Below are 12,957 nucleotides of genomic sequence, written 5' to 3' on the forward strand. Positions count from 1 at the left end.
AGTGTGTCCACGAGGACATCAAAGTGTACCTGCAGGAAAAGAAGGTACCAAAGTTGTGGGACGCAGCCACCATGGCAGATGATTATGCCTTAACCCACCGAATAGGGGTCCACGAACCTAACTCCTCGCCTAGATCTCCGCAGGGGAGGTGGGGAACAGCAGGTGCGGAGAACGACCATACATGGCGGCGGCCTCGAGATGATTATGGGGACAACTATGATACCCCACCGGTTCGAAATCAGAGGGATGCGGGCCCAAGACAAACTTATAGTTCGGGGGGCCCGAGGCAGACCCCGAGTTTTTCCTCCGGGCCTACTTGCGCGTTTTGCAAGAAACCTGGACACTTGATGTCCAGTTGTTACCTCATGAAAAGGGACAACCCAGAGCGGAGTCCGACTATTACAACTCCGAATGCGATGGCTAGCGTAAGAAATCGCCATCAAAAGGGTTACCAACCATTTATTTCAGAGGGGTTTGTGTCACTGGATGGAGCCTCGACTAACCGGAGACCGGTTAGAATATTGAGGGACACAGGGGCCCACCAATCTTTAATGCTTGAAGGCATTTTGCCATGGTCCGAGGAGACGGCAACGGGGGATAGTGTTCGTTTACAGGGGATCGGGGGCGGTGTTAGTGCTCCCCTTCAGGTCATCCAGTTGGAGTCCGATTTGGTGTCAGGACCGGTCACCGTCGGTTTACAAGCCACGCTTCCTGTAGAGGGTGTATCTGTGGTTATCGGGAATGATTTGGCCGGGGGTCAAGTTTATGGTAACCTGAGGGTTGGTAAAGAGCCCAGCAGGGAAAATAACATCACACCAGCTCGGGATGGCGACCAAAGTGCCAAGTTATTTGTAGGGGGACTGAACTTCAAAACAGAGGAAGAAGTTCTGACCTCTGTCTTCAACAGATATGGGCCGCTGGTGGAAGTGCGGTTGGTAAGAGACTGGGAAACGCAACAGTCAAGAGGGTTCGGCTTTGTCACGTTTGCCAGCACAAAAGACGCCAGAGAGGCAGAGAAGAATTGGAATGGCAAGGATTTGGAGGGTCGGACCATAACAGTAGGGAAGGCATTTCGTAGGCGTCGAGAGGTCTACAGGAGAGGACAACTGGGCGGTAGTTTTGGTAGTGGCCGAGAAGGAGACCGCTATTCATGGGACTACAGGGACCAGTGGTCTCACCCTAATTATTAGGGAAGTTCTGAGAAGTTGAAGCACTGAAGGCGGCGGAGCCGCCGAGCCAAGATTCCTACACGAATTAACCGTGAACGCCGTTCCTAAAGGCGTCCATGTAGTGAACTTTCATGCACGGACTAACCGTGAACTCCACGTTCCTCAAGGCGCCCATGTAGAGAACTTTCCTGCACGGACTAACCGTGAACTCCGCGTTCCTAAAGGCATCCATGTAGTGAATACTCGGCTTGGCCTCCCGGAAAAAGTGCTATCGAGTTGCTTAACTTTGGATCTTTGATCAACCCCTTTACCTTCATTCCCAAGAAACTGACGGTCAAAGTCAGAGGGTCATGAGATGGAGTTTGATTTGGCAGGGACCATGTCGTTGTTGGTACTTAGTCCAGAGGGAGTAATCTGGAGGGGTTGTGGTGAAAATTTGGTTGCTTTATTTTTAAGTGATAACTGTGCCCGGGGGGAACGGATAATGTGGGGGGGGGGGTGGAGTTATCTGGTTTGTTTCTCCAAATTGGCCGGCAAAGAAAGTTTTCGCTGGGTTCAAACTTTCTTTCTTGAAGGGGGGGAGTGTTACATATTTATGTGAATGTATGTGAATTACCATTCAGGTCTTTGCTTATCCGTGTGTAGTATATTAAGTTGTTGTGTAGTTGTTGTGGTTGGAGGGTCAGGAGCCCTTCTGAGGGAGTGGCCGGAAACGGAAGTGACCGGAAACGGAAGAGGAAAAGACACGAGGAAAAAAGGACGAGTATTATTCTTCCTCGCCCCGCTCCGACCAAAAGGTGGGATCGACCTTGCGCTGCGTGGAAAAGCGGCGTTCCGAAGCCTGTCTGGCGAGAGGAATCACCGGGACGTGTACCGGCCCGGTGGAGACGTCAAGTTGACGTGGGGCCGTGCATCGACCCCGCGTCTGGTATCGTTCGCGGCACCGTCTAAACAGACGCGTGCGGGTCGCACGTTGGGGCCTAACGCGCCTTGCAAGTGGCGTGGGGTTTGGCTTGCTCTACCGTATCCGCTTCGCGTGGCCACGAGGGGCTGCAGCCACGGTGCCTGGTACGATACCTGCCCGGTGGAAACACGTCCACCCGGGGTTCGTTCAACCGCCCGAGAGCGGCGACGGCGACCATCATCTTGGTCAGGAGGGGCCCAGAGACATTATGCGGGACCGAGACCAAAAGGGTGTCGTGAGTACTCACCGGGACACACATGTATAAGATGGCCACCTTAATCCTAGGGAATTGATTGTGAATTGTGAATTGGTGATGATTGTGTATTGTTGATTGCTCGGGGAAAATCTCCGTGGTTGTGTCATTGAAATTGTATGGTATCATTATCATTGGAAATATATCCTTGAACATCAGTTGTCTCCTGGGTGAAATTCATATGGATTGCGTGGCGAAAGCGCATATATAGTACAGCTTGCTGGCGGAGTTCCTCTCACGGTCCGGGGGTCACCGAGACCAGGTATTCACCGAGGGGACCACGTAACAATACCAACTTCTGTCCTGGAAGTCCTTGGTGTCCTTGTGTTTTATACTTCTCCCACCCCCCCCCACCCCCCGTTCCCACGCCTCCTCCCCCCAAGCCCTCCCCCTCCCACACATCTCCCTGCTCTTAAATGTTGTGTGCTCTCAAGTGTTTGTGTGCTTCCCCTTCTCTTGTCTTCCGCTCCCTCTTTTTATATATTTTGTTTGTCTGGTTGATTTGTTTGTGAAGTAAATGTCAGCTCTTTCACGAGCCTCTATTCAGTATCCAAAAAAAATAAATAAAAATTAGAATTAGCCTTTATAATTAGCCTTTATAATTAGCCATTAGAATTAGCCTTTAGAATTACCCTTTAGAATTAGCCAATGGAGTTAACCTTTAGAATTATCCTTTAGAATTAGCCTTTAGAATTAGCCTTTAGAATTAGCCTTTAGAATTAGCCTTTAGAATTAGCCTTTGGAATTAGCCTTTGGAATTAGCCTTTGGAATTAGCCTTTAGAATTAGCCTTTAGAATTAGCCATTATAATTAGCCATTATAATTACCCTTTAGAATTACCCTTTAGAATTACCATTTGTTCTTTAGAATTACCCTTTAGAATTACACAAGGGGAGCTTTGTTCTCCAAAGGCTGGTGCCGAACCTGCAGATGAGGCTGAGGTGTTCATGTTGGAACAGATTGAATTTGGTCCGGTAATTACGATTATATTCGCTGCGGAAGTGGCCGCAGCCATTCGTCGTGATCCCGTGCTGTCACGTGTTGCGGACGTTGTTTTGTCAGGTTATTGGTGTGAGTTGCTCTCGACGTCAGAATATGCTCCATATGCGTCGCGTGTATGCGAGCTGTCTTTAGCTCGAGGTTGCATAACGTGGGGCATGTGGGTGCCAGATGCGCTTTTTATTATAAATAAGGCAGTTGCACGAGAAGTACATCGAGAAGAGAAAGAAGTTGTTTCTTTGGTTTGTTGATCTGGAGAAAGCATTTGATAAGGTTCCACGTGAAGTAGTGACATGGGCATTGAGGAAGTTAGGAGTGGAGGAACGGTTGATCAGAGTAGTAATGGCAATGTACGAGAGCGCGCACACAGCTGTAAGGACGAAGGACGGGAACAGTGGTGAGTTTGAGGTGAAGGTGGGAGTGCATCAGGGGTCAGTGCGAAGTCCACTACTATTTGTAGCTGTGATGGAGGTGTTGGCTCGGAACATAAAGGAGGCTTTACCGTGAAAGTTGTTGTATGCAGATGATCTGGTGTTGACTGGGGAGAGTATGGATGGACTGAAGGAGAAGATGAACAAGTGGAAGGAATGTATGGAGGCAAAAGGTCCGAATGTGAATATCGGAAAGACGAAAGTGATGGCAAGAAGTAAAGCATGTGGTGAGGTGGAAAGAACTAGGAAGTGGCCGTGTGCTGTGTGCAGGAAGGGTGTCGGAGTGAACTCCATTCAACGTACAATGTGCACGGAGTGGGTTCATCGAAAATGTAGTGGTCTGAGAGGGTCATTAATCAGTGTGGCAGCTACATTCAAGTGTAAGGTATTGCACAGAGGGAGCTACAGATGGAGGAAATGTTGAGTTGGATCTTGGGGACGGCGTGAAGCTGGAAGGTGTGAAAACATTTTGCTACCTAGGAGACATGCTGAATGGAGAAGGTGGATCAGACTTGGCAACGGTTGCTGGAGTGAGATGTGCATGGAAGAAGTTTCGGGAACTGAGTGGCATGCTGACGAGTAGGGGAGTGTCGTTGAAGCTGAAGGGAAAGGTTTATGCTGCATGTGTGCGAAGTGTTATGATTCACGGGAGCGAGACATGGGTAATGAACGTAGAGCAGCAAGGAAGGCTGGAAAGGGTGGAAATGTGAATCGTTCGGTGGATGTGCGGAGTATCGTTGAGAGAGAGGAAGACAAATGATGAATTGCAAAAGATGATGGGAATAGAGCCTGTGATGGATGCTGTGAAGAGAAACAGGTTGAGATGTTTTGGACATGTGTTGAGGAAGGATGAAAGTGACTGGTTGAAGAGAGTGATGGAAATGAATGTTGAGGGAAGTAGAGGACGGGGAAGACTGAGAAAGACTTGGCTAAAGGTGTTGGAAAGAGAAATGCAGGCAAGTGGGTTAACAAGGGGAGATGTAGAAAATCGGGCAAAATGGAGAATATTGTCATGGAGCCTGCAAGGCTAACCCCCGCTCTGGCAGGGAAAATTGCCTTAAAATGCCTGTTGTTATTGTGTGTGGGTGCTCATTCCTGCATATTTATGTCAGCGCTGTCTCAATGAGTTGCATGAGGGTCATTTGTGACTGCCTTTTTCAAAATGAATAAAAGAACGAGGGAACAGAACGAGACCACCAATGAACGTCATGATCCTCTCCCCCTGCCCCGTGTGTGACCCACTCCCCAGTGTGTGACCCACTCCCCTGTGTGTGACCCACTCCCCTGTGTGTGACCCACTCCCCTGTGTGTGACCCACTCCCCTGTGTGTGACCCACTCCCCTGTGTGTGACCCACTCCCCTGTGTGTGACCCACTCCCCCATGCGTGACTCACTCCCCCATGCGTGACTCACTCCCCCGTGTGTGACCCACTCCCCCGTGCGTGACCCACTCCCCCGTGCGTGACCCACTCCCCCGTGCGTGACCCTCTCCCGTGTGTGACCCTCTCCCCCGTGTGTGACCCTCTCCCCCGTGTGTGACCCTCTCCCCCGTGTGTGACCCACTCCCCTGTGTGTGACCCAGTCCCCCATGCATGACACACTCCCCCGTGTGTGACTCACTCCCCCGTGTGTGACCCACTCCCCCATATGTGACCCACTCCCCCGTGTGTGACGCACTCCCCCGTGTGTGACCCTCTCCCCCGTGTGTGCCCTCTTCCCCGTGTGTGCCCACTCCCCCGTGTGTGACCCACTCCCCCGTGTGTGACCCTCTCCCCCGTGTGTGACCCACTCCCCCGTGCGTGACCCACTCCCCCGTGCGTGACCCACTCCCCCGTGTGTGACCCACTCCCCCGTGTGTGACCCACTCCCCCGTGTGTGACCCACTCCCCCGTGTGTGACCCACTCCCCTGTGTGTGACCACTCCCCTGTGGGTGATCCACTCCCCGGTGCAGTGTGCGTGATGTGGGAGGGATGGGGGTGGGGAGGGAGAAGATTTGAGCTCTTGAAGTCATATTTTACATTAGGTGTAATTAAACATTTCCAACTGTATTTCCATGTGCATGTACAATTGCACATGCATTCACATGTTATCAGAAGTAAACAAATTGTGTCCATTACATCATTTCTGGTTCTGATGAATTGCCAGTAACCATTTGTGAAACTGAATGTGCAGCATCTAACTCAAGATATCCAAATGTCACACACGTCCATGCCCATGGGATTCCCACGGGTGCTCCACTAGTATTATTTATATATCCCATAATTCAGGGAGATGGCCGAGTCAGAGCTTCTTCAGGGAAGGGAGGGAGACATGTTGTTTTTCATACGTTTCTTCGTTCTCTTTCTTTCTTACCAACAATTGCAATCATAAACCATTCCTTATTCTGAGCCAATACTCTTCTTCAAATTTGGCCCCAGGGGTACCTTGGACCAATACACATTAGACCACTTTTACATTATTTCAATTTAAGTGCCTGGTCCGATTTTATGGGGTCAAAGGGTGAAACACAAAAAAAAGGAATACATTTTGCCATTCCCATGTATTTGAGTCAATAGATGTGAGATTTGGTACAAAAGTGCTGTCAAACAGCCCCTACAAAAAATTCTCATTAGAATCGTTTTTCAAAATTAGAGTCGCATTCTACAGGAGGAAAACGTAAAAATATATCGTAAAATTCAGGAAATTTGCCTGCAACGCCTCTATATTTCAACCAACCTAAAGAGGAGTGGGCAAAATGATACCTTTGCCACAGTCCCTACAGACTTCAGAAGGTATACATTTGCTTGCTGTATTTTCAGTTTTGCAGCAGTTAAGGGTCAAAATAAGTCACAAAATTAAGGTTTTTTTTGTCTGCCATGCCTTTCATTTTTTACCAATGCAGAGAAGACCTGACACAAACATACATCCACACAATTGTACAGAGCAAAACAGGTAAACATTGATGGTCTGCCTTCCTTTCGATTTTACACTTGCAGGGGTAAAAGTAGATGGGTAGATGTTTTAGAGGTGCGGGGTTGCGGGGAGGGACATATTGCATTCGCTAGCGAATGTCTGCAATTGCAGGAGAGGACAAACTAGAACAGCACTCGGTGGAGCGCATACCTCAGCCAGGCTGAACACTTTACGTTTTGTATCCCACTGATAGGCTGGATCTGGATCCGGACCTGAACCAAAATCTAATCAGCTTAATCTTGTCACCTAACTAACTCCTCCACCAAGTTTTGTTAGAACTCGTACACAACTTTTTGAAATACCATGCCATATATATTAATTTTGGCCCCATCTCTCAATGGTGAATAATCACTTTAAAACTTTAACAATTCTCGGATTCGGATATTCACCAAAATCGAATCATTTCTTCCTTGTCACACACCCAAACTGTGCACCAAACTTCATCCGAATCAGTGTATAACTTTTTGAGATATCGTGATATATAACATTTTCAGCCTGATCTCTCAATGGTGAAGAATCACTTTAAAAATTATTGGATCTAGTTCCGGATCTGGATCTTCACCAAAATCTAAATAATTCGTCCTTGGCACACACCCAAACTGTCCATCAAATTTAGGCTGAATCCGTCGACAACTTTTTGAGATATCCTCCTCACAGGCAGACAGACAGGGGTGAAAACATAACCTCCGCCCACCTTCGGTGGAGGAGGTAACTCTATGTTGCAATACCAATCTGATTTAAAGTAATACAACGTGTATATCACTGCATAAATATATAAATAATAACCACCTTTAGAGGCCATTTTTCCCCGCAAGCGGGGGTTGGCCTTTTTCGGGAACCGTGGTTGTTGTTGTTTTTTGGTCCCCTTTTTGAAGCAATGTTTTACGGCCGGATGCCCTTCCTGACGCCAACCCTTTTTGCCGCCTTTAACGACAAACAGGGAATTACCAGTGAACTGGTACTCAATTAGCCGACCTCGGAAGGATGACAGGCTGAGTCAACCCCCCTGGCGTTAATTCAGCGATCGACCGGGATTCGAACCCAGGATCCTAGGATCCCAAGCCGGCACCCTAGCCGCTAGCCCAACACCAGGGATTATTTCATGCATGATCAGACATTATTTCCACGGGGTTAAAGTTGAGATAAGACACAAAACTGTGCTAATTTACCTGCGACCTTATCCACTTGCAGCACTCCTCCACATTGCAAACTTGCGTGCTACCTCATTCACCTGTTAGAAATTCAAAGACAGGGGCAGAACCAAAAATAAGACGATGACAGGCATCAACATTTGTCTCTTAAAATTATGATGTGCAGTGTTCATAAAGCTTCGACAGCAAAGAAATACATTCACGCTTGGCCTAACCAACAAATAAATCACAGGCAAGTTGATGCTCAAATGCAACTCTAAAACAATAAGAGCAGATTAATCAAGCATAAAGCAAACGAGGGTTCAAATTGACAAATATTTCGAAAAGAAACAATACAGAAAAAGGAAAAGTTGAAAATTCAACAATTGAAATACGAATCCTGTGATGTTAAAAAATGTTTCCTTTACACTGTCAAATCTGCCAAACCCCATTGAAGCAGTTGTGTATAATGTTGATACGTGGAAGGGGATTCCATTGCGAGAGTGCGCTAAGAATAGCTTGGTCCATGTGCTCGAGAAGCTTAGATGTACACCTGCATTAGGGAACTGTCAGAGATAAGTGGTATGTAACATGTGCACTGCAGGGGCAGTGATTGTAACCTTAGGGTAGAATAGGGTAATATTGTATTGTGTAAAACCTCCTGTACAGGCAAGGACAGGTGGAGGACATGTGAGCACTAAGGCACCACAAGGGCACTTCCTTTAAATGGACATAATCACAGGCTGTTTGCCCAGAGGAATTCAGACTATGGCAGCATAGTAAGCTGCAGATGGCGGAACACTTTTACGTGGGACCTCTCCACATGGCGGGATGGCCCAGAAGATGGCACCGCCAACAGGTAGTTGGGCATACACGACTTTTCAGTCTTTTGGGACTCCTTTTTAAGCACCCAGCTGGTCACTGTCATTGGCCATCCAATCCCTAAACCTAAAGGCTTAAAAGTCGTGTACGCCCATGTGTGCGGTAGATAACAGTTGGTGTGAGATCAGCTATATCTATCTATCTATCTATCTATCTATCTCTCTTTATTTCTTTCTTTCTTGCACAAGCGCACACACACACACACACACACACACACACACACACACACACACACACACACACACACACACACACACACACACACACACAAACACACACACACACACACACACACACACACACGAATGGAGGTGGATACATTGAGACCTAGTCGGTCTGCCCTCCACATCCTGAGACCCACCCACGTGTGAAGATAGCAGCCAACAACAGCATCTTGCGCACGCATGGACCAACATGTATACGCGTATGCACATGCACACATACACACATACATGCATGCATGCATGCATACACGCATGCATGCACACGTACATTCACACACATACATGCACGCACGTACACTCGAATACGGAGGTTTGCATGAATACACAGAGGTGGATACTTTGAGACCTGGGGGGACTCCGTTCTACCTTCTGAAAGCCACATATTGAGATAACAACTAACAACACACACAAACACAAACACAAACATACACATACACATACACACACACACACACACACACAAAATTAAAAAACGGATGAATATGCAAATCTCAGCCAATGTACTGTAGATAGAAACCTTCATCTCTGATTACAAGTCAATCTCTTGCTTTTTTACATCTAAGAAACCAAATCTATTACAGGCCAAGCATTTTATTATGTCTAAAAAAATACAAATCTTGTAATTTTATTCAATGCCAATTTTTGGACATTCAAATTTTGTGAATTAAGGTATGGTCATACATTAGCAGAGTTATGTGTAGAGTATGCAGAGTGTCTACATTAAGGTGCACAGCTGTGCATGGTCCATATTTGCTACTGGCAAATAGTGAGGTCTACCTTCAGCCAAATAACAAATGAGGACCTCAGTGGGAAAGACCTACAAACTGCAGAACCCCCTTTTGCCAATAGAAACTAAGGCCGACGGTGAAGCTTGTGTTAATACATCACATGCAGGACAAGGATATGAGGTTACGTCGGTGTACTCGTACAGCAATTACAAGGAAGTTTGCATATATCTAAAGTGCAAAGAATGCTCAAAGATTCTATATGAGAATCCAGCAAAAACTGGAGAAAACCACGGAGGCAGGAAGAGCAACTCCCAGGTCCAGATCACGTATTATTTGCACCTCTTTGTGTTCGGTCTTTGCACAGTCACTGATGGCCATACTCATGTTGTTTGAAGCAGAAAGAAGCTAAAAGGTTGATCAAAAAGAAAAATCAATTCCTCTGTCAAGACTCTTCACTCTTTCAAGTCAAGACACTTCACAAGCCTTCACTCTTTCATTCCTCTTTTCTCCCGCCTCTGGAACAAACTCCCTCACTCCCTTCAATCCCACTCCTCCCTCCAGGTCTTTAAAACAGCTGTTCACCACCATCCCTTATCTTCCCCCATCCAAAACCTTGATCTTTTCTACCCTCGCTAAGTCACCCCAGTTACACCTTCTTGAAATTCCAACTTCTTTCCTGGAAGTCCTTGCAGTGTCCATATGTTTTATACCTCTCCCACCTCCCCCCAAGCCCTCTCCCTCCCACAGTTCTCTCGATGTCCCTGCTCTCAAATGTTGTGTTTGTGTCCTTCCCCCTCTCTCCCCATCTCGTCTCCCGCTCCCCTTATTTTGTGTTTTATGTGTCGGTTTGACTTTTTGTGTGACTAATGTTAGCTCTTTCACGAGCCTCGATCTTGTATACAAAAAAAAACAAAAAAAACAGAAAGTATAAAAGGGAAAAGCTGTAATAATGAAAATTAAAAAGAAGACAGACTTGACCGAATGAGGACACATGCTCATTATTGGGTTCTTCTTAGGTTTCTCACCAAATTAAATTCTGTATTTTATTTTTAGATAAATTAGATATTAATGAGAAATATAAGATAAATTAGAAATAAATTATATTTAATTAGATTATAAATTTAAATTAGAAATAAAATTTTTGATAAATTAGAAATTAGATAAAATTAGATTAGAATTAGATATTAATTAGATTCTGTATGGCACCCATTTTATTTATTTGACTTTTTGTTGTGTTTTAAAGGTCCAGTGTAAGCTTGTGCCCCCAAAAGGCAAAGACAACAAATAAAATGCAACGCAAACAAACACAGAACATAAGACTTGAACCTGCGGTCTCGGTCATTAAGGGAACGGCTTTGCTAAGAATCTCAAGGCTGCACGATATATTTGGCCACGATGGCCCAAAGGGATCACTGCTGTCAAGTGAGCCACTGCAGCCAGGACAATGTTATGGCTTGCAATCTCTCGCAAGATTGAGCGTAGGAGAACACCCAATGAGAAAATGAAAGAGAGCACGACAACGTAGCTCAGGCCTTCTGCGGATGCCCGTGTTGCCTGTAATTTGCTGTGCATTTACATGATATTTACGGTGCAAAACAAATACTACACTTTCGCCGTCACTACAACGTCTCCATCTTGTACGCCCTCATCTCTTACCAAATTGCTTTCTTCCATGCTTTTGAAAAAACAAATTCAGCCAAACTTGAAACAACTTATCTCGACGACATTACGAGTTATCACATCAATGCTGAAGATCTGCATCTCCACTCACGTTTCAGTATTGTCGTGTCGAGCGCCGCCGTCAAAAAGACGAAGCGATTCAAGTTCACCCGGAGCCTTTAATTGCTGTTGCTTTAAATTTTGTAATGGAAATTCTTCGTTCAACGTGCAACAAAAACTGAGGGTCGGTCAGCAGGTTTTTCGTTATTCCATTGTCTGCAATGAAAATAGTTTGCTCGTATGACTAACACAAGAGAGCAAGGATTTGGTATTTGGGGAATTGTTTTTAGATAAAGGCCTTGCAATCACTCCCGGAAGAAGTATCTAAGTGCTCCACTGTAACGAAACTTGTTGAATTCACAAGTTTTTCTTTTCACAAGATTCTCAAGTTTTCAGCTTTTACAGATAAACGCAGGTTTGCATTTGGACACACTAAGAGGGTTAGATAAGCCGATGGTAACCAAATTATGTATTTGTTAGACGTTGGAAATGCTTTACCCGTTTAGACATCGGCCGGTACAAACCACAGGGCGCTCTGCTCTATTTAAAGATGCCAATGGCATGCAGCTCGAGTTCTTTTTGTAATGGCAGCATCATGTTTCCACCAAATGCCATGCGTGTTTTCTAGCACAAGGCATCGCAGTGGAATCTAAGGCTTGTGAAACAACAACAAAAAGAAAATATATTTCAGTAAAACATGATAAAAATAAATCACAGAAACAAATTAGACAGCACTCGGTAGAGCACATAGCTCCGCCAGGCTGAATACTTTAAGTTTTGTACCCACAACTTTTTGAGACATCGTAATACGAGTATATATATATCAGTCATTATGCGACTTCATACCATCAGTGGGGAACCACCAGTAAGGTGCAGCAGTAGCTGTATGGGACAGTGGGACACCTTACTGGCGGTTCCCCACTGATGGTATATGAATGAATGAATGATCGTTTTAAGGCCATTTTCCCCGCTAGAGCGGGGATTAGCCTTGCGGGCCCCATGACAATCATGGTTCCCTGTTTGAGGCAATGTTTTTATGACAACCCTAACAACCCTAACCCTAACCCTAACTAACCCTTCATGACGCCAACCCTTGGTCACGCTCTTACGATGCGCAGGGATACGGTGTACCTATTCTAAATCGGGGTACACACCGGGATCATTCATCCCAGCAAGCTGGTACTCAATTTGCCGACCTCGGAAGGATGACAGGCTGAGTCAACCCCCCTGGCGTTAATTTAGCGATCGGCCGGGATTCGAACCCAGGACCCTAGGATCCCAAGCCGGAACCCTGACTGCTAAGCCAACACCAGGCTACACAACACCAGGTTCCCCACTGATGGTATGAAGTTGCATAATGACTGATATAAAATCTGAAAGGTTTTCAGAGTTACAAGTGTATGGAAGGCTCACTGCGTTGCCCTGATGAAGCCCCAACAAGGGCGAAACCAGGTTGGTAACTGTGAGTTTGGCATACACTTGTGACAGTCTCTGAACGAAGATCT

General features: G+C 46.1%; 1 protein-coding gene across 8 annotated transcripts in view; it reads right to left on the bottom strand.

Moving 5' to 3' along the window:
• Positions 1-12,957, bottom strand: part of ZMIZ1 (zinc finger MIZ-type containing 1) — a 338,869-nt gene that overhangs the window by 175,104 nt on the left and 150,808 nt on the right. The window contains exon 4 of one of the 8 annotated variants that reach the window (XM_078783816.1): positions 7,939-8,000. The exons of the other annotated variants lie outside the window; for them this stretch is intronic. The gene's annotated coding sequence lies outside the window, so the exon portion shown is untranslated. The remainder of the gene's footprint in view (positions 1-7,938; positions 8,001-12,957) is intronic. 8 annotated transcript variants of the gene reach the window in all.

This window comes from Myxine glutinosa, chromosome 8 (genome assembly GCF_964187855.1).
Source record: "Myxine glutinosa chromosome 8, kmMyxGlut1.1, whole genome shotgun sequence".
NCBI classification, from domain to species: Eukaryota; Metazoa; Chordata; class Myxini; order Myxiniformes; family Myxinidae; genus Myxine; species Myxine glutinosa.